Genomic DNA, 19,643 nt, shown 5'->3' with positions numbered 1-19,643 from the left:
AGGCCAATGTCATCCGAGAAAGTCAGAGCCCCTGGGCCGCTCCTCTTGTGCTAGTCAAAAAGAAGGATGGGACTATCCGATTTTGTGTGGACTATAGAAAATTGAATGCTGTGACCCATAAAGATGTGTACCCTCTGCCACGTATAGAGGAATCCTTGACTGCACTGGGCTCTGCTGCTTACTTTTCCACTCTGGACTTGACAAGTGGCTACTGGCAGGTCCCCATGGCTCCGGAGGACCGCGAAAAGACTGCCTTTACTACTCCCATGGGCCTGTATGAGTTCAATAGCATGCCATTCGGGCTTTGCAATGCACCAGCCACCTTCCAGAGACTGATGGAGGGATGCTTAGGGCATGTGAACTTCCAACATGTGTTGCTCTACTTGGATGACGTCATCATCTATTCCAAGTCTTACAAAGACCATCTACACCACCTTGCTGAAGTGTTCCAGGTGCTCACAGAGCACGGTCTCAAGATCAAACCCTCCAAGTGTCACCTCCTGAAACCTCGTGTCAATTACCTAGGCCATATCGTCAGCGCAGAAGGCGTATCGCCTGACCCGGACAAAGTCTCCGCTGTCACGGATTGGAAGACACCCTCTACTGTCAAAGAAGTCAGACGTTTTCTGGGTTTCGCTGGCTATTATCGCCGCTTCATTCCCCACTTCGCACAGATTGCCGAGCCTCTGACAGAACTGCTTCGGGGGTGCCCCAAAGAAAGTTACAACAGAAAGCTGCCAGTAGAGTGGTCCCAGAGACAAGAAACTGCCTTCCAGGCGCTGAAGGCCTTGCTCACCCAGCCTCCTATCCTAGCTTACCCGGACTACAGTCAACCCTTCCGGCTGTATACTGATGCTAGTTTCCAAGGACTTGGTGCTGTGCTGTCTCAGGTGCAAGACAACCGTGAAAGGGTGATCGGCTATGCCAGTCGAAGTCTCCGAGGAGCTGAGAAAAACGATAACAATTATAGCTCCTTTAAGCTCGAACTCCTGGCTCTTGTGTGGGCTATCACTGAAAAATTTAAGGACTATCTTGCTGCATCGTCCTTCGTAGTCTACACTGACAACAATCCCCTGGCGCACCTGAACACCGCACGGCTGGGTGCACTTGAGCAAAGATGGGCTTCTAGGCTGGCGAACTACTCCTTCACTATAAAATATAGAAGCGGAAAGACGAACACAAACGCAGATGCCCTGTCACAACTCCAAAATGGAGAAGAGTCTGCTGTCCCAGATGAATGGGAAGAAGTCGAGATGCTGCCTTTCTATAACAGATTCGCCCAGCAAAACGTCATTACCGCTGCTGTAGAAGCAGAAGCGTCACCATCTAACTCAATTGATCCTCTACAGGAACCTTCCAAGTGGCTGCTGTTGCAGCAAGAGAGCCGCAGCCTAGGTGAGATACACGACTACCTGCTTACCGGAAGAACTCCTGTCCGCCTACGTCAATCTTGTCCAGACCTCGAACTCCTTCGTTTGTGGCGGCAAAGAATGCGTCTCTTCCTCCAAAAGGGGCTGATCCTCCGAAACACTCTAGATCCAGTGTCCAACCAACGACTTCATCAAATTATTGTCCCCAGGAGAGACGCCAACATGGTGCTGGATGCCTACCATGACCAGTCTGATCACTTCGGGGTCTATAAGACCGAAGCTACAATCCGCCGCCGATTCTATTGGATTGGGATGAGATTCGACATCGAGAAGTGGTGCCAGGAGTGCACCGCCTGCAACTTGACCAAGGCAGGAAGAAGAGACCAGCGTGCACCACTTCACCCCATCCAGACTCAAAGGCCTAACAAACTCGTTGCCCTGGACCATGTAAAATTGGCCCCTACTAGGTCTGGCTACTCCTACGCTCTCACAATGGTAGACCACTTCTCCAAATGGACCGCAGTTGTCCCTGTCAAGGACCTTACCGCCCGCACAACAGCTGCTGTCTTCTACCATGAGTACGTGAAGCACTATGGCTGCCCGGAGAAAGTCCTGACGGATCGTGGTTCTGCCTTCGAATCCCAGCTGTTCCAGGAGTTATGCCAGTACCATGAGTGCAAGAAGTTACGGACAACTGCCTACCATCCCCAAGGCAATGGGCTGTGCGAAAAGGTTAGCCAGGTGTTCATCAACATGCTGCGCACAGCCTCAGTGGCGAAACAACAAGAGTGGCCTAATCTCCTTGCTGAGCTAGTGGAAATCTATAACAACAAAAAATGCGCAAAGAAATTGTTAATCTCCGAATGGAAGAAGCTCGCCGGCGTCAGGAAGAAGATTTCAACCAGCGAGCGCATGCTGTTCCCCTCCAGATTGGAGACAAGGTCTGGCTGAAGAAGGAGCACCATAGCCACAAGCTAGAACCTCTGTGGGAACCAGAACCATATATCCTCACAGCTGTGCCTTACCCTGATGTATGTGAGATCTTTAAAGAAGGAAGAGCTCCCCAAGTCGTTCACCGAAACCGGCTAAAGCCCTGTCACAGGGAAGAACTGTACATTGCACCGGTGCTGCCACCGAGTGAAGCTCCTATCAGGTACCCTCTCCCTGCTCCTGAGGTACCTCCTCCTCATCCTCCTTCTACCGCCTTCAGAACTATCATTCCCATCAGTGAGCTGTGTCAGGAAACCCCCTTTCTCCTGACAGGGTACTACCCATCTGCTCTACAGCCTGCAGCCATGCCTCCGGCTGCACCAACCTTGCTGGCTACACAGCCACTTCTGCCTGCTGCAGAACCTCACGGACTTCCCCCTGCTGCGGAGATTGCTCTCAGGAGGTCTGAGAGAAGCACAAGAGGTGTGCCTCCTGCCCGCTACATGGATTAAATTCTTTATCTCCTGCATGGACTCTAATGCATCTGAGCCTGCAAAGACTTGCACTTGTTATGGACTGTTTCTTTGTTATGCAACGTTTAAGCTGTGTGCCTGGCTCTGCCATGAACGTTATACATCTACTTACCTTGCCCCCTTGGATTGGCACTTTCATTCTTATGTTTTTATGTATTTTTCTATTGTTTACACATCTATGCCAATAAGTATATTTTTGATATTTAAAGATGTATACCTTGTTTGCACTACACCTGTTTACATATATTTGAGTGCCTAACTTCTTCCCTCCTCAGGTTCTCTTAGGCCTAGCCTGCAGGACCCCTAGGGGCCTGATGGTTGCAGTAAATCCTGAGCCGAGGTGACCCAGAACCCCTGCCTTCTAGTTTGGGGACTAGACTGACCACTAGTCGCCCTCGAGTCCTGCGCCGAGGCCGGCTTTTGTCAAATCCCAGGGGTGTGCAGTGACCCAGAGCGGCCACTGATAGTGAGTTAGGGCCCTTGTGCGCCTGTGGCCAGTAGCTTACTCCTGGGCACTGCTCCCCAGCACCTCTGTGGCACCCCTGTCAGTATTTAGGCAGATGTATCTCTCTTTTATATAGGTTCTGATGTACTTTGCATTATAAATGTATTGTTATGTACTGTCACTTTAAGTTTCCTGTGTCTGCTAAACATGTGAGTTGTGAGCACCAATCCCTATCCAGTCCTCTCCCTGGGAGGAGCTTCCTTCCTCTCAGGCCTGCAGTCTAGACCTAGAGTCTAGGAAAGGCAGACATCCCTGCCACCAGCTCTTAGCTCCTGTGTAGGCCTCAAGCCTGAGGTCTAGGCCTACTTGTTTTCTCTGAAGTTGCAGTGAGACTGCAGGTCTCAGCCGAGACCCCTGACAAGCTGAAATCCGGGTCTGGAAGATATAGCCCGCCGGTACAGCTGGGCTGAAGTGCCTGCACCCCTGAAATCAACTCCTGCACCTTCTACTTCTCTGGACAGAGCCCCGTGAGCTGCGGAAACTCTGCAAGGTCTCCTACCTCCCTAAAGTACTGTGCATACTGTTTGCCAGGAGGGGCAACTACTTCAAGGACCCTCCTGCCTTGCTAGTGGCCTTTCATCGGTCCCCGAGCCACTGCACCCCGACATCACCAAACGTGAGTCTTTATCCGTAACGAGCCAAGTTACGAAGCCGCAGTTATCGTTGTCTCCCACAAGGGCTGGCCTGTCCTATCATCTACCTTCCTACTGTATTTGTACACCTTCACATTGCTAATAGCAACCGTCCTCCCAACTACTGCTAAGGGACATAAGGATTGGTGATTGGTGCCTCACTTAACTCTTCAGTGCCTGGACTGGACTTTGTCACATTGCACTGTGAACCTGCTGCTGCAAAGCACTGTAAGACTGCCGGTTTCTTCAGTAAAGTTAACCTATTCACCCTAACCCTGTGTGGTCGACTGTTATCCTGCACATCGCACCTGGGTGAATGGAAGAGTGGAAAGGGTTGTGGATAATCAGGGATACACCGGGACACCACTCTGCCCAAACGTGACAACACTACATTGCCCGTTGCCCCTGTTACCACAATAGTGCAACCCTTCCCCCTCCCTCCAGTATAATCTATAAGTAGCTCACGGACAAAGGAGTAAAATTGGTTTCCAGTTACACAACTATCTATTGTAGGGCTCAGTGATTCGGCTCCTGTATAGTCAGCAATAATGACAATTTTACTATCAGGAAAATGTTTGTTCTCGTACCGTGTTAGCCAGTGGGTAGGAAATATATATAAAAAAAAAAAAAAAACTTGATAGTCTTCAGTAGTTGATACCTGTTTAATGGCTAAGTAATAATGATGACAGATTACAACGTTTCACAACTCTCGGCTCCTTTCTCAAGTAAATTTAAAAACCATTTCTGAAGAATGTATATTTATGTACGTGAATTTGCAGCAACTCTTTGGCGCTGTCGCTATAATCCGTCCCTGTCAGTCACAACTGTTGTTTTCCCCTCAGCGCTTTCGCTTTCACTTTCACTTTTCCCCATTATATTTATAGGGACTAACTTCGGGGGCCCCAATCTCATGGCGGGGGGACGCTAGCGAGATGTAACATGCACAGTATTCTGCTCCTATGGGTGGAGAGGGGGCGTGCCAAATGTCACCATAAATACTGTTATGACTTTAATAGACTGTAATTCACAAATATACTGCAAAATGTAACTAATGTCCAATAATGTAAGTGCAAAGTAACTGAAGAGCTGATGTAGAGGAATCCTATATGTAACCTATATAATGATGTATAAGGGCAGACAGAAGCGTTACATAGTCACATGTATAATGGAAGGCTTCTTACCTCCTGTGTGTGTCTCCAGGGTATAGACGAGGTATTTATATAAAGCTTCTGACCACTGACAGCCCATGGGGTAAAACTTCCTACTATGTCCTCCCGTATGTCCTTATATGTGGCCTCTTCTATATATACCCTGTATATTATCTTATATCCATGTACGGCTTCCCGCTGCTCATTAAAGTAATAGGAAGGTCTCATTGGGTCCAGTGGACTCTTCATCCTCTGTAGGTGGCGCTGTAACTTCTGTGTGTATTGTGTAAGTCCGGTTATTGGATTTTCTGGAGATTTGTCTTTTATATATAAGAACATTTCATGGAGAGCTTTTGCCAGGACTTCTACAGCCTCATACAGTCTTGGAGAGACGCCCGATGTGAGGAAATATCTTATACTTGGCATAATATAGTGATAACTATAATTATATTCTTCACGTATGTAATTAATACAAATAAAGGAATTTTTCTCCTCATCTTTAGCCAATGTATCCAAATCTTTCCAGAAGATCTTTATATTGAAAATATTGTGGAATTTCTTGTAGTTTTTCACAAAATCTTCAATTCCTTGAAAAGATTGAGTTGAAAAGTCCACGACTAGACTTCTATTAAAGTCTGGATACCAATTCTCAGAACTGACAGAACTAAAGGCCAAGGATGGTGGAAGGATGAAAGTCTTATCCAGATCTAAAAATGCAGGATCTCTTATTGTATAAATTAATATATAAGTGAAGGTCCCGCACAGTATAATGACCCGGACTTGTGGATTGTGTAATACCTGTAATATCTGATTATATTCTACATTCTTATATCTCTGATCTGTATATTTTATGGTGTAGGCCACACAGATCCCGCGCTCTCTCATGTACTTTCTCAGTATCTGCAGTTCTTTCTCTCCGACATCATCATCTGATACCAAAATCCCAACCCAGGTCCAGCCAAAGTGCTCCAACAGTTCGGTGACCACCATATTGTGGATGTGGCTATTTTGGACTGTCCGGAAAACATGTGGATAGAGGAGTCTATCAGATAATGAGGGGTCGGTGGCTCCATAACTGATCTGTACAAGACAGAAGAGAACAGAAAGCATTGGGGCAGATTTACTAATCCTATGGAATATTCACACAGTGTGACCTTAGACCAGGCAGTCTATAATATTGTCACAGTAGATCAGGCTGGTGATAAATCTGGTGAATCTCCGGACACTTTTCTATCACTTCCTATTGGTTGTCTTATCTTGAGTCCTTACTTTTTGTTGCATCTTAGACCTCGCAACGCAGCATCACATTCACCACTAATCTATATAAAACCCTCAGTCCAAGCTGAGCTCATCGATACAAATATAAAGCAAAGGAAACAAAGAAAGAAAAAGAAAACTCCGACTTCCACCGAGATAAATAACAAACATGGACAAAGCTCCAACAAATAACAAAATTATTACATAACTAATAAATAGAGATGAGCAAACGGCGTTCGATCGAATTGATATTCAATCGAATATCAGGCCGTTCGAGGTGTTCGATTTCAATCGAACACCAGGTGACAAACTCACTAAAAATTTGATTCCCCTCCCACCTACCCTGGTGCGTTTTTTGCACCAATAACTGCACAGGGGAGGTGGGACAGGAACTACGACAATGGAGGCAGTGAAGAAAAATCGGAAAAAGGAATTAGCGGCCGGAAACAGATAACCTCCAATTTAGACGAATGGTGGATTTACCATTCAACTAATTTGGGACTGTGAACTATGTGACTGTGAGAAAGGGACAGATCTACAGGCAGGGTTAGCTAGGGATAACCTTTATTTAGGGGGAAATGTTACTCACCCAGCTCTTTGGGGCTCTATCTTGTTGGGTTCCCTGTCAGCTTGTTATATGCGTGAGCTGACTTTTTCCCATAGGAATGCATTGGCCAGCGTTGATTGGCCGAATGTCCGTACACTGGCCAATCAATGCTGGTCAATGCATTTCTATAGTGAGATATAGCAGAGCCCGTGCGGTTAGCCCGGCTACTCCAGAAACCGGAGATGAAAGAGATCTGCACTACACCCAACCATCCCTCCAGCTACTCCTCCTGTACTAACATGACTAGCTCACCTTGGCTATTCCTTAGTACTACTAACACGCTCAGCTCGGCTATTCCTTAGCGTAATAGCTGATCTGAGCGTGTTAGTAGTACTAGGGAATAACCAAGCTGAGCGTGTTAGTCTGCTGCATATCTGCCAGCTCTCCTACATCTCCTACATGTAGTAGTAGGAGATGTAGTACTAACACGCTCAGCTTGGCTATTCCTTTGAGTAATAGCCCAGCTGATCGTGTTAGTAGTACTAAGGAATGGACCCGATGGCCCTTGAGGTCCCTTCCAACTCTACCATAAGAAATTAGAAATAAGAATAGCCCAGCTGAGCGTGTTAGTCTTCTGCATATCTGCCAGCTCTCCTACATCTCCTACACACTCAGCTGGCTATTCCTTAGTAGTACTGACATGCTCGGCTTGGCTATTCCTTAGTGTAATAGCCCAGCTGAGCGTGTTAGTAGTACTGAGGAATAGCCCAGCTGAGCATGTTAGTACTACAAACCCCAACATGGGTGACATGTTGACACCATCAGAGACAGTCTCACCCTATTCCCCCAACAACTCCTCTACCCAACTACTTGCTGCTCCTCATCCTTGACCTGTTTCTCCACCATCACTGATGAAAAACTCTCCTCCCTAATCTCCAAATCCCACCTCACCTCCTGTGCGCTTGACCCGATCCAGTCACATCTCATCCCCAAACTCACTGAATTCATTACTCCGGCCCTAACTCATCTCTTCAACCTATCCCTAACCAATCGAAAAAAACACAAGGTCACACCGAGCAGACCATTGGTAGTGTAGCAATTTTTGGTGACAGTTTGGTATATAGAAAAGAGGTAGTTCATAAACCAAATGGCCTCTCACCTGTTTGGGTTGTGACTAAAACGTTTGCAACCAATGTGCAGAGTTTTTGCCACACCGGGCAGACAAAGCAGGTGGAGGGAGCAGCACGCCTTACATCTACCGGTTAGCCAATAGGAATCCGGGAGTCACAAGGAGGAAAAAAATATTGAGTGTTGACGGCGCTTTCTGGTCAAAAATGGATGATCTTTATTGGAGGGTAACAGGCACAACACTATATACAGACCCCCGAATATAATGATCGGCGGATCGGGAGAGGTAAGAAACATAACAGTGTTACTTACCTCTCCACGAGGCCTCTCCTGCCAGGCCTCCTTTCTGACGTCTCTGACATCACATGAACCCGGCCTGCGTCCCGGGTCATGTGACGTCTGACGTCATTTCATAAGGATGGCAGCGGAGAAGACAGCATAGGAGCCGGAGACAGGTAAGAAACAGTAATTCTTTATGTTTTTATTTCCCCGGGTCTCCGATTATTATAATCTGGGGTCTGAAAAGACCCCAGAGTATAATAATTGTTTATGGGTGTCCACTATGGGGTATGATACTGTGTGCAGGGGCCGGTAAGGGACATAATACTGAGTGCAGGGGCCAGTAAGGGACTTAATACTGTGTGCAGGGGCCAGTAAGGGACATAATACTGTGTACAGGGGCCAGTAAGGGACATAATACTGAGTGCAGGGGCCACTATGGGATATAATACTGTGTGCAAGGGCCAGTAAGGGACATAACACTGAGTGCAGGGGCCTGTAAGGGACATAATACTGTGTGCAGGGGCCACTATGGGGGATAATACTGTGTGCAGAGCTTACTAAGGGACATAATAGAGTGCAAAGGAGGGGGTCGGTCGAGGTCTTTGACGTCGGTGTCGGTTGGGGGGGGACCCATGTCAAAACTTCGCCACGGGGCCCCGCCATTCCTAGTTACGCCACTGACTGTAGGGTGCCTTTTATTCCTATACCCATTAGTAAAATGAGAAATGTCAGGCAATCCCAATGTGGTGCAGAAAAATAACCCCAGTGCAGCTATTGCTCTGGATCATGCAGTGATGATAACAACGCTTCCCCTAATCCTACAATATGACACAATGGCTCTTCTGCTCGCTGCCTGCAGCATCTTATATTGTGTATGTGACTGTAAAGTCGTCATCTACCTTACATTATTGGCTGAGAGTATGTCAGGTGATGCCAGAAGCCGGCCAACGTCACAGCCCATATGTGATCTGCAATGAATGTTACTGCGGCCATTTCAGTTTGCACAAGACAAGTCACAAAGGTTTTGTTTTCGATATAAAAACTAAACTTTTGTAAAATTTTTGTTGAATCCGGCTCAATACGAATCAATTCTCTCATTTCTAGTATTCACTATACATCTAGTAATATCTCTCCATTATCTAAGACACTTTGTGATTGTTGTAGATTTGTGGCTTTCTATAGGTCAGGTATACACTCACATATATCCCATCTCACTCATATTACACTTGTACTAATAGACAATGTCTAGAGTGTCCAATACCTGAGGATATCCATATAGTCCAAGGATTTGTGCTGCGGGAATAGTGGTAGATGATTGGTGGTCTCCAATGATATCGGCCAGCTGGCCATGCCCCCTACAGGAGTAATTAGGTATCACCGTACCCGGGCCAGATAGAAGATGTAATACATGGTGTACCGCCAAACGCTCATCCATACATGTGTCATACATATCATACCCCAGTGTAATATTGGGTAAAATATCAGGATTCTGGTTAATAGTATCAATGGCAAAGAGAAAAATCAGAGAATGTACAAATCCCTCAAAATGTGCCCTGTAAATAGACAAAAATATATCAAGATGAGGAACTGACCAGAGATCTGGACTCCATTTATTCACTACATAACCTCAGTAATATGAGAGAGACCTGATGAGTTTTTACTCCCTTATTCTTATACATTGAGGGTAAACAGTATTTGCCCCTTTCTGATTTCCTAATAGCTTTCCCCTGACTAGAGGCCGGCCGCTCATTATCCTCCTTCTGGCTCCTGTTTCCTTATTGTCACTGTGGGGTCCATATAGACAATAATTTTGATAATAGAGGAAAAGGGGCTGAAGTCTAAGATAAACACTGGTCAGTAAGCGACTGTGAGGGCCACCGGAGAGAAACAGCACAAGGTATGGCCTGGGTACAAGGCTTATACTGGAAAATAGTGAGTGGGTGCTGTTTTATGAATTGGAAAGTGAATGGGAGGAAGATAATATTTGTACTTATAGCTGTATAGTGCGCCCTCAAAATAAACTTTATCAGGGGCCCTAGGCAGCTTATTTTGACACTATATGACACTGTTTATAATTATAAAGCATGTGTATGAAACTGTCAGGACTCAGTTAACTTTATAATTATAAAGCATGTGTATGACACTGTCAGGGCACCTAGGACTATATATCTGTAATACATAGTGTATGACACTGTCAGGACTCCTAGGACTATATATCTATAATACATAGTGTATAACACTGTCAGGACTCCTAGGACTATATATCTATAATACATAGTGTATGACACTGTCAGGGCTCCTAGGACTATATATCTATAATACATAGTGTATGACACTGTCAGGACTCCTAGGACTATATATCTATAATACATAGTGTATAACACTGTCAGGACTCCTAGGACTATATATCTATAATACATAGTGTATGACACTGTCAGGGCTCCTAGGACTATATATCTATAATACATAGTGTATGACACTGTCAGGACTCCTAGGACTATATATCTATAATACATAGTATATGACACTGTCAGGGCTCCTAGGACTTCTCTATATGTAATGTCACTGCCTGTTCGAGTCTCTGCGCCACACTCTTATTTAAAGACTTACTCAGAACACCAAAAACCTGTGAAATTGTTGTCTTGGAGTTGCTGATAATATGCAGTTTTATACAGTGTCAGTATCCCACCAATAATGAGATCTCCATCCTGGGAACATTTCTGTACAGTCTCATGAACTTCTCTTATCCTGAGATCACAGACTAATTCTGTTAAAGGAAAGCAAAGAAGAAGAAACGTAGTAAGGAAACAGCACATCTCCTTGTAGGAGTAGGATAATGATGACGATGAAATGATGATGATGATGATGATATGATGTATATCCATTCCTCAGTAAGACATGCTGGGTAGAAGCAGTGAGGCAGCAGTGACACAGACAGCACGGCCCCCAGGATCAGGACATGCTATATGGTGACTGCTCTCATCTCCCCTCCTTTTATACAGTATTATGAGATAGATTTTACATTCTCTGCTCTCATCGCACATCATTCTGGATCTGCTCTCCGAGGATTGTGCTCTGAACCGTCCTTACTATAGAGACTTGTAGAAGAAATAACCGGTCTCAGGCGTCCTTGTGTTATACAGAATATACCACAGACATATTCCACAGCCCTGTACAAAGATTGTCATTAGAGATGAGCGAACACTCAAATGTTCGAAGTTCGAAATCTGATTCGAACAGCCGCTCACTGTTCGACTGTTCGAACGGGTTTCGAACCCCATTATAGTCTATGGGGAACATATACTCGTTAAGGAGGAAACCCAAATCCGTCTCTGGAGGGTCACCAAGTCCACTATGACACCCCAGGAAATGATACCAACACCCTGGAATGACACTGGGACAGCAGGGGAAGCATGTCTGGGGGCATAAAAGTCACTTTATTACATGGAAATCCCTGTCAGCTTGCAATTTTCGCAAGCTAATTTTTTTCCCATAAGAATGCATTGGCCAGCGTTGATTGGCCAGTCTCCAGAATTGGTCAATCAGCGCTGGCTCTGCCGGAGGAGGCAGATTCTAAGATCGCTCCACACCAGTCTCCATTCAGGTCCGACCTTAGACTCCGCCTCCTCCGACAGAGCCAGCGCTGATTGGCCGAAGGCTGGAGACTGGCCAATCAGCGCTGGCCAATGCATTCCTATGGGTATGCGGTGATGCACCAGAGCTGAGCTCGGCACACACTCATCTCTGCTGTGCAGACATTCAGCAGACTTGGCAATGCAATGAACTCTCAACTACCCTCCGGTGTAGTTGAGAGTTCATTGCATTGCCAACTCTGCTGAGTCTCTGGCACAGCAGAGCTGACCGTGTGCCGAGCTCGGCACTCGCTCAGCTCTGCTGCATCACCGCATACCCATAAGAATGCATTGGCCAGCGTTGATTGGCCAGTCTCCAGCCTTCGACCAATCAGCGCTGGCTCTGCCGGAGGAGGCGGAGTCTAAGGTCGGACCTGAATGGAGACTGGTGTGGAGCGATGTTAGACTCCGCCTCCTACGGCAGAGCCAGCGCTGATTGGCCGAAGGCTGGCCAATCAACGCTGGCCAATGCATTCCTATGGGTATGCGGTGATGCAGCAGAGCTGAGCGAGTGCCGAGCTCGGCACACGGTCAGCTTTGCTGTGCCAGAGACTCAGCAGATTTGGCAATGCAATGAACTCTAAACTACACCGGAGGTGTAGTTGAGAGTTCATTGCATTGCCAAGTCTGCTGAGTCTCTGCACAGCAGAGATAAGTGTGTGCCGAGCTCAGCTCTGCTGCATCACTGCATACCCATAGGAATGCATTGGCCAGCATTGACTGGCCAGTCTCCAGCCTTCGGCCAATCAGCGCTGGCTCTGCTGGAGGAGGCGGAGTCTAAGATTGCTGTACACCAGAATCCATTCAGGTCCAACCTTAGACTCCGCCTCCTCCGGCAGAGCCAGCGCTGATTGGCCGAATACTGTAGACTGGCCAATCAACGGTGGTCAATGCATTCCTATGCGGTGATGCAGCAGAGCTGAATGTGTGTGTTGAGCTCGCTACACCACCGGCGTAGTTAAGCACAGCACACACATTCAGCTCTGCTTCATCATACCAATAGACTGCATTCTATTAGCATGATGAAGCAGAGCTGAGTGTGTGTGGTGAGTTCGCTACGCCTCCGGTTCTGCCGGAGGAGGCGGAGTCTAAGGTCAGACCTGAATGGAGACTGGTGTATAGTGATCTTAGACTCTGCCTCCTCCGTCAGAGCCAGCGCTGATTGGCCGAATGATGTCTTCTGTATCTCATTCGGCCAATCAATGCTGCTCAATGCATTCCTATGGGAAAAAAGTTTATCTCACAAAAAACACAATTACACACCCGATAGAGCCCCAAAAAGTTATTTTTAGAGATGAGCGAACAGTGTTCCTTCGAACACATGTTTGATCGGATATCAGGCTGTTCGAGATGTTCGATTCCAAACGGACACCATGTGGCAAACTCCAAAAAAATTTGATTCCCCTCCCACCTTCCCTGGCGCTTTTTTTGCACCAATAATAGCGCAGAGGAGGTGGGACAGGAACTACGACAACGGGGGCATTGAAAAAATCGGAAAAAGTCATTGGCTGCCGAAATCAGGCGGCCCCCATTTTAGACGAATAGTTGATTTCAAATCCGGGTCATATGAGAATGTGAACTTTGTGACTAAGAGACAGGGCTAGATGGACAGGCAGGGATAGCTGGGGATAACCTTTATTTATGTGGGAATGTATGTATGTATGTGGCGTGTACAAATGTGTGCACACACACGTATCTAATCCTCCCCTGTGTGGTATTGTGTGAAGAGGCACGTATCTAATCCTTTGGCATGTGGAACTATGTGTAGACATGCGTATCTAATCCTACTGCATGTGGTACTGTGTGCAAACTTGTGTATCTAATCCTATGGCGTGTACAACTGTGTGCAGACGCGCGTATTTAATCCTCTGGCGTGTGATACTGTGTGCTGATCTGTGTATCTAATCCTCTGATGCGTGTATCTCAGTTTGGATATCAGTGTTGTATTGTGCATGTGGAGTGACCGTGTGTATTGTAGTTGGAATATGAGTGAAAGTCTTGCAGGTTTGTATTGGCTAAAGGGGGGGGGCACTGTGTTTGGAATGCTGTATCTCAGCAACGGTACGTCCGAGCGGGTTGGAGTCTTGTCTTAAACCTTCCCGGATATCTGAAGTATCTCTGTACCAAATTTGGTGAAGATCGGTCCAGTCGTTTGGTTCGCATTAGAGAACAGACAGACAGACAAGAATTCATTTTTATAATATACTAGAGGGAGGACCCGGCCTCGCACGGGTATATTACATTTTATGTTTGTGTAGTGGCCCCATAAGAATTGTCCAATTTTGCATTGGTGTATTTTGTATGCGGTTTGTGTGTATGTCCATAAGCGTCATGTGATTATGTGTATCTCATTTTGAATGTCAGTGAAAAACCTGTGATCAGTTGTTATGGATACCTGGAGTAAAGCTGTATCTCATCCTTCCCCGTGTAGTACTGTGTTTAGATGCAAGTATCCAATCCTTGTTGGTGTGGTACTGTGTGCAGATGCACATATCTAATCCTCCCCATTTGATATTGTGTGAAGAGGTGCGTATCTAATCCTCCAGTAAGTGAAACTGTGTGCAGACGCGCATATCTAATGACTCTGGCGTGCGGTACTGTGTGAAGAGGCGCGTATCTAATCCTACGGCGTGTGGAACTGAGTGTAGACACGTGTATCTAATCCTACAGCATGTGGTACTGTGTGTAGACGCACGTATCTAATCCTACGGCATGTGGTACTGTGTGCAGACGCGCATATCTAATCCTAAGGCATGTGGTACTGTGTGTAGACGCACGTATCTAATCCTACGGCATGTGGTACTGTGTGCAGACGCGTGTATCTAATCCTATGGCGTGTACAACTGTGTGAAGACACGTGTATCTAATCCTCCCCTGTGTGGTATTGTGTGAAGAGGCACGTATCTAATCCTACGGCATGTGGAACTGTGTGTAGAGGCGTGTATCCAATCCCCCGGCATGTGGTATTGTGTGCAGATGCGCATATCTAATCCTATGGCATGTGGTACTGTTTGTAGATGCGCGTATCTAATCCTCCCCTGTGTGATACTGTGTGCTGAGACGCTTATCTAATTCTCTGGCTTGTGGTACTGTGTGCAGAGACACGTATCTAATCCTCCAAAGTGTGGTATTGTGTGAAGAGGCGCGTATCTAATCCTTTGGCGTGTGGAATTATGTGTAGATGCGCGTATCCAATCTTACTGCATGTGATACTGTCTGCAGACGTGTGTATCTAATCCTATGGCGTGTACAACTGTGTGCAGACGCGCGTATCTAATCCTCTGGAATGTGGAACTGTGTGTAGACGCGTGTATCTAATCCTACGGCATGTGGTACTCTGTGCAGACGCGTGTATCTAATCCTATGGCGTGTACAAATGTGTGCAGACGCACGTATCTAATGCTCTGGAGTGTGGAACTGTGTGTAGACGCCTGTATCTAATCCTTCGGCATGTGGAACCGTGTGCAGACGCGTGTATCAAATCCTTCAGTGTGTGGAACTGTGCGCAGAAATGCGTATTTAATCCTCTGGTGTGTGGGACTGTGTGGAGACCCGTGTATCTAATCTTCTGGAGTGTGATACTGTGTGCTGATCTGTGTATCTAATCCTCTGGAGTGTGGAACTGTGTGTAGACGCCTGTATCTAATGCTTCGGCATGTGGAACCGTGTGCAGGCGCACGTATCTAATCCTATGGCATGTGGTACTGTGTGCAGAAATGCGTATTTAATCCTCTGGTGTGTGGGACTGTGTGCAGACCCGTGTATCTAATCCTATGGCGTGTACAACTGTGTGAAGGGCACTCACCCACATAACGGCTCATCTTCATAAAAAGACTTCTTTATTTAAGTATCACATCTTAAAAACAATTTTTGAAGGGTTACATTTGAGGCTTGAGAAAGCGCACATAGTTGCGTGAAACGGCTGTTGCCTTCTTGCCATTTTGATGCTGTCTCTCCCTCCCTTCAAAAATTGTTTTTAAGATGTGATACTTAAATAAAGAAGTCTTTTTATGAAGATGAGCCGTTATGTGGGTGAGTGCCCTTCCAATTTTTCTACTTTTTCTACATTATCACATTGCCTTGTCTCTGGCTGTGTAGCACCTCCACGGCTCTCTACATTCAAGGTTATATCCTTTTGATTTACCTCCAGCCCACCAGGAATCATATTTTACAGATCCAGCAGTGCCATCCTATTGGTCCTTTTTTTCTGGTTCACAACTGTGTGAAGACATGTGTATCTAATCCTCCCTTGTATGGTATTGTGTGAAGAGGCGCATATGTAATCCTACGGTGTGTGGAACTGTGTGTAGACGCGCGTATCCAATCCCCCGGCATGTGGTACTGTGTGCAGATGCGCGTATCTAATCCTATGGCATGTGGTACTGTGTGTAGACGCGCATATCTAATCCTCCCCCGTGTGGTACTGTGTGCAGACGTGCATATCTAATCCTTTGGCATGTGGAACTATGTGTAGACGCGCGTATCTAATCCTACTGCATGTGGTACTGTGTGCAGACGCACGTATCTAATCCTATGGCATATACAACTGTGTGCAGATGCGCGTATCTAATCCTCTGGAATGTGGAACTGTGTGCAGACGCGTGTATCTAATCCTATGGCGTGTACAAATGTGTGCAGATGCACGTATCTAATCCTCTGGAGTGTGGAACTGTGTGTAGACGCCTGTATCTAATCCTTTGACATGTGAAACCGTGTGCAAATGCACGTATCAAATCCTTCAGTGTGTGGAACTGTGTGCAGAAATGCGTATTTAATCCTCTGGTGTGTGGGACTGTGTGCAGACCCGTGTATCTAATCCTCTGGCATGTGATACTGTGTGCTGATCTGTGTATCTAATCCTCTGATGCGTGTATCTCAGTTTGGATATCAGTGTTGTATTGTGCATGTGGAGTGACCGTGTGTATTGCAGTTGGAATATGAGTGAAAGACTTGCAGGTTTGTATTGGCTAAGGGGGGGGGCACTGCGTTTGGAATGCTGTATCTCAGCAACGGTATGTCCGAGCGAGTTGGAGTCTCGTCTTAAACCTTCCCGGATACCTGAAGTATCTCTGTACCAAATTTGGTGAAGATCGGTCCAGTCGTTTGGTTCGCATTAGAGTACAGACAGACAGACAGACGGACAGACAGACAGACAGACAAGAATTCATTTTTATAAGATAGGGAGATATATATATATATATATATATATATACTAGAGGGAGGACCCGGCTTCGCACGGGTATATTACATTTTATGTTTGTGTAGTGGCCCCATAAGAATTGTCCAGTTTTGCACTGCTGTATTTTGTATGTGGTTTGTGTGTATGTCCATAAGCGTCATGTGATTATGTGTATCTCATTTTGGATATCAGTGAAAAACCTGTGACCAGTTGTTATGGATACCTGGAGTAAAGCTGTATCTAATCCTTCCCCGTGTAGTACTGTGTTTAGACGCAAGTATCTAATCCTTGTTGGTGTGGTACTGTGGGCAGATGCACATGTCTAATCCTCCGGCTTGTGATACTGTGTGCAGATGTGTGTATCTAATCCTCCCCCGTGTGGTATTGTGTGAAGAGGCACGTATCTAATCCTCCGGTAAGTGAAACTGTGCAGACGTGCATATCTAATCTTACGGCATGTGGTACTATGTGCAGACGCGCGTATCTAATCCTCTGGCGTGTGGTACTGTGTGCAGACAGGTGTATCTAATCCTCTGGCATGAGGTACTGTGTGCAGATGCGCGTATCTAATCCTCCCTGTGTGGTATTGTGTGAAGAGGCGTGTATCTAATCCTATGGCATGTGGTACTGTGTGCAGATGCGCGTATCTAATCCTCCCCCGTGTTGTACTGTGTGCGGAGACGTGTATCTAATTCTCTGGCTTGTAGTACTGTGTGCAGAGGCATGTATCTAATCCTCCAAAGTGTGGTACTGTGTGCACACACACGTATCTAATCCTCCCCTGTGTGGTATTGTGTGAAGAGACGCGTATCTAATCCTTCGGCGTGTGGAACTATGTGTAGATGCGCGTATCTAATCCTACTGAATGTGGTACTGTGTGCAGACACGTGTATCTAATCCTATGGTGTGTACAACTGTGTGCAGACGCACATATCTAATCCTCTGGAGTGTGGAACTGTGTGTAGATGCCTGTATCTAATCCTTCGGCATGTGGAACCATGTGCAGATGCACGTATCAAATCCTTAAATGTGTGGAACTGTGTGCAGAAGTGCGTATTTAATCCTCTGGTGTGTGGGATTGTGTGCAGACCCGTGTATCTAATCCTGTGGCGTGTGATACTGTGTGCTGATCTGTGTATCTAATCCTCTGATGCGTGTATCTCAGTTTGGATATCAGTGTTGTATTGTGCATGTGGAGTGACCGTGTGTATTGCAGTTGGAATATGAGTGAAAGTCTTGCAGGTTTGTATTGGCTAATGGGGGGGGGGGCACTGTGTTTGGAATGCTGTATCTCAGCAACGGTACGTCCCAGCGAGTTGGAGTCTCGTCTTAAACCTTCCCGGATATCTGAAGTATCTCTGTACCAAATTTGATGAAGATCGGTCCAGTCGTTTGGTTCGCATTAGAGAACAGACAGACAGACGGACAGACAGACAGACAGACAAGAATTCATTTTTATAATATATATATATATATATATATATATATATATATATATATATATATATATATATATATATTCTATTTACCAAGCTGAGATTCTGTTATACCCACAGGCAAATCTTGAAAACCGACTTCATTCTGTTGTGCCATCTAAAATGAATATTTTATTAGAATAGATTTGCTACACTCGGCATGTTCGAATCGAATCGAACACCGCGTGGTAAAGTGCGCCATTACTCGATTCCCCTCCCACCTTCCCTGGCGCCTGTGGGACAGGAACTACGACACCGGTGACGTTGAAAAAAGTAGGCAAAACCCATTGGCTACCGAAAACATGTGACCTCTAATTTAAAAGAACAGCGCCGCCCAGGTTCGCGTCATTCTGAGCTTGCAATTCACCGAGGACGGAGGTTTCCGTCCAGCTAGCTAGGGCTTAGATTCTGGGTAGGCAGGGACAGGCTAGGATAGGAAGGAGAAGACAACCAACAGCTCTTATAAGAGCTAAATTCCAGGGAGAAGCTTGTCAGTGTAACGTGGCACTGACGGGCTCAATCGCCGCAACCCAGCTTTCCCAGGATCCTGAATGGAATACACTGACAGTGTATTCCCGTATACCCCATATATACACCCCAAATCCCCGTTCCAACGGTGTGCCCCCCCACCTTCACCCCAGAAATACCCTGCAAGTCCCCTAGCAATAGAATTGGGGCTATATACACCCACAATTTTTGCTACTGCCATATAGTGCCATTGTCTGACTGGGAATTCAAAGAATATATTGGGGTTACAAATACCCTCATTTCTTTCTACTGCCATATAGTGCCAGTGTCTGACTGGGAATTCAAAGAATATATTGGGGTTACAAATACCCTCATTTCTTGCTACTGCCATATAGTGCCAGTTTCTGACTGGTAATTCAAAGAATATATTGGGGTTACGTGCACCCACAATTTTTGCTACTGGTATATAGTGCCATTGTCTGACTGGGAATTCAAAGAATATATTGGGGTTACAAATACCCTCATTGCTTGCTACTGCCATATAGTGCCAGTTTCTG

The sequence above is a fragment of the Leptodactylus fuscus genome, chromosome 1 (genome assembly GCF_031893055.1).
Source record: "Leptodactylus fuscus isolate aLepFus1 chromosome 1, aLepFus1.hap2, whole genome shotgun sequence".
NCBI classification, from domain to species: Eukaryota; Metazoa; Chordata; class Amphibia; order Anura; family Leptodactylidae; genus Leptodactylus; species Leptodactylus fuscus.
This window is presented reverse-complemented; position numbering follows the sequence as displayed.